The sequence below is a fragment of the Octopus bimaculoides genome, chromosome 19, assembly GCF_001194135.2.
Source record: "Octopus bimaculoides isolate UCB-OBI-ISO-001 chromosome 19, ASM119413v2, whole genome shotgun sequence".
In the NCBI taxonomy this organism is placed as follows: Eukaryota; Metazoa; Mollusca; class Cephalopoda; order Octopoda; family Octopodidae; genus Octopus; species Octopus bimaculoides.
This window is the reverse complement of record NC_068999.1, coordinates 41,634,152-41,637,762: the sequence shown is the minus strand read 5'-3', so window position 1 is coordinate 41,637,762 and position 3,611 is coordinate 41,634,152.

Here is a 3,611-nt window from a genome sequence, read left to right as displayed (position 1 = left end):
TATATATACATATATATATATATAGCTGATGTACACGGTATTTCCTGGGTAAGCAGGGCATATCCCTTCGTTCCGTTCTTATAATTGTTTCGCTAATCCAATAACAACAATACAAAGTGTGTCGCCCTTAAAACGGTTTTTGTGCATTTATTGAGAATACCAAACTGTCTCAAACAGGATTTTGTTTTTAGGAATTCCCAATAAGTTATGAATATCCAAATTGTGAAGTCAGTTATGTAATAACATGAAATTAGTTACCCCATAGTAAGAACTCAAATAAAGTAGCTCCGAAAAGGGCTTTAATACATTCCTAGACTATGTAGAACTTAGAAAGAAATACTAATAAGGTATGTATTCTAAAATCGTGAAGCGTGTTATGTAATAATAAGCTAATCAGATATGAGGTAATAACAATTCAAAGTAAATAACTCTGAAAAAAGCTTTTGTGCGTTCGTAAAGAATATTACCCTCAATGGTGCTAGTGTAGGTATATTCATGAATAAATCACTAACCGAAATAAGTGGATCTATTGTTCAGGAAATTACTATTTACTTGTTTAAGCGTTGTACTGGATAAATTGTGAAAGTAACTCAAATGGCTCAAATACTAAGAAATAAGTATACTCAATTTGATATATACAAAATAATTTACAAACATGAATGGGTTATTTCCCTTGGCTATATATAAGGATCCCTTTCGGGAGAAAATGGGCTATTTCCCTTGGATGTATAAAAATAGTACATTAGTTATATGTAGTAGATATAAGAATCCCTTCCAGGGGCCCTATTATCGATTTTTTACAACAATCTAACTATGTCAATAATTTTCCAGACATGAGTTCTACTCATGTGTCAAGTTTCACCAAAATCGATAAAACGATGTAGGAGTTAGATAACAACACCACAAACAAACACACCCACAATTTCCACATATGTAGTATATATATCTACATGCACAGACTCACACACATATACACAATCTTGTAACATAACAGTGCATCCGTTTTTTCTCTCTCTCAAACTGATAAATATTATATCTAATATCAGGTTTCATTTTCTATCTCACGGTTGAGCAGTTACCAAGAAGGGAAAGGCATCCAGCTGTAAAAACAAAGACAAAAAAGAAAAAAAATCACCCTACACTCCTCCAAAAATAAATTTCTCACCCTTCCTCCCTAATAATTATTACATGGTAGTATGAACGAGAAGCAAAAATCATTTGGTTGGAGCTGTTCACTCCTCTCACTTGCAGTTTTTTCTTTATATTTATGTTATGGTGGAAAAAGAAGTTTTTTTTTTTTTGTACTGGAAACCCCAAGTCTACAAGTAAAGGAGATCTGTAGTGTGTGTGTGTGAAAGAGAGAGAGGGAGGGAGAGGAAGAGTGTGCGAGTGGGAGTGAGATATAGAGAGTGTTACAAAGAGATTCAAAAACCTAGTCTTCAGCAAAGCAACTGTGGTAATGATGATGGAGGGGATTTCCAACATTGGTTCATGGTCACGAAAAAACAAAAAAAGAACAACAACAACAACAAAAAAAATCATTGTAGGAGGGGTGGACGAGGCATAATTTGCTTAATTAATTTCAGTACTTGATCAGGGTTTAATTTTATCAACTGCACCTCATCACCCTGCCAGAACATTAAAAGACAAAGATGACAGTAGTCAGATTTGAACACAAAAAGGCATGTAACCAAATAACCACAAGGTATCCTTTTTTTTCCAGAAAATTGTTTTCACAGCCCCATTTTCCTTTTTTTAATACCTCAGTCACAGGAGAAAGTACAGTGCCCACAATCCCTTTCAGGGCTTTCTCTGACTGGTGAGGGAAAGATTAAATACCTATGAACCTTTTTAAGGCCTCTCTAACAGGTAAGAGAGCTGAAAATACTCATGACTCTTTTTAAGTGTTCTCTGACTGGTGAGAGAAAGGGTTGCATCTGATACCTTTCCTTACTGGTGAGGGTAAGGGTAAATGCTCATGGCCATTTTCAGGCCTTCCCTGACTTAAGGAAGAGCAATGTCTATGACCCTTTCCACCAAAGATCGTGAGTACAACACCTAAACCACTAGGCCATAATAATGATGATGATGATGATGATGAATTTGTAAGTTTGGCACAAAGGTCTCCAATTTTGTGGGGATAACAATGACCCCTAATAAGTGACCAGAACTTCATTTTATGCCACTCCTGTAAAGATGAAAGGCAAAATCGACCCTGGCAGGATTTGAAATTAGAATGTTGCTAATAAGGTATTTTGTCTGGCATTCTTCTCATTTTGCATTCCACAGCCTTATTACTAATTGCATCTGTTTGAAATTTCGAGGAATGGGTGTGTGTGTGTGGGGGGGGGGGTAGTCGATTGTATGGACCCCAGTATACTTGACTGGTACTTTACTTTTACTGAGCCTGGAGGGATGGAAGGTACAATAGCCCTCAGCAAGATTTGAACTCAGAACATAAAGAACTGCAACAAATGCTGCTAAACATTTTATCTGATAATCTAATGATTCTGCTAGTCTTCCATTCTATGCAGCTAGCTCTCTTAATAAGCTTCCAATTTTGGCACAAGGCCAGCAATTTTAGGGGAATGGGGTCAGATAATAACCTCGACACTTAGAGCTTGACAGGCATTTTATTTTATTGACCTCAGAAGAAAGAAAGGTAAGGTTGACCTCAGTGGGATTCGAACTCAGAACATGAGGGATCAGAAATATCGGAAACCATTTTTCTGACACTCTAATGACTCTTCCAGTTTTCCACCTTTTAATAAATAACTTTCTTCACTCTAGGCACAAGGCCTGGAATTTTAGTGGAGGTGGGGGGAGGTTTAGTTGATTACATTGCCCTCCCCCCTAGTGTACAACTGGTATTCATTTTATCAACCTTGAAAGGATGAAAGGCAAAGATGGCCTTAGAGAAATTTGAACTCAAAACAAGAAGGCAGACAAAATGCCAGTAAGCATTTTGTCCAGCACGCTAACGGTTCTGATAGCTCGCTGCTTTTTTAAACAATAATAATTGTTCCACATTTTGATGCAAGGCCATCAATTTCAGTAGGAGGGGTTTAAGTCAATTACCTTGATCCCCCAGCACCTGACTGGTACTTTATTTTATCAACTTGGACAGAACAAAAGGCCAAGTTGACCATGGGAGGATATGGAGAGTTGGAAGAAATACCACTAAGTATTTTCTCCAATGTGCTAAAGATTTTTCCAGCTTGTTGTCTTCACAGCCCTAATAATAATAATAATAAAAATTGTAATTTATAGTGTAAATATATAATTTTCATTTATAATAGTTATAAGCTGTATTAACCATACATTAATATATATATATTAATATATTATTAACAAAGACCCACATATGTCATTAAGAAAACCCCATCTATAGTATTGACAAAATAAATAAAAATTCAACAGAATTTTCCCCGCTATTTGAGATCAAATATATGAGATTTAATTTATAACAGGGATGGAAAATTTTAGTGATGGAATCAGAGAGGGAGGATTGATGGGAGGTAACTGATAATAACAGTTTTCAACTATAATAATAATAATAATAATAATAATAATAATAATAATAATAATAATAATAATAATAATAATAATAA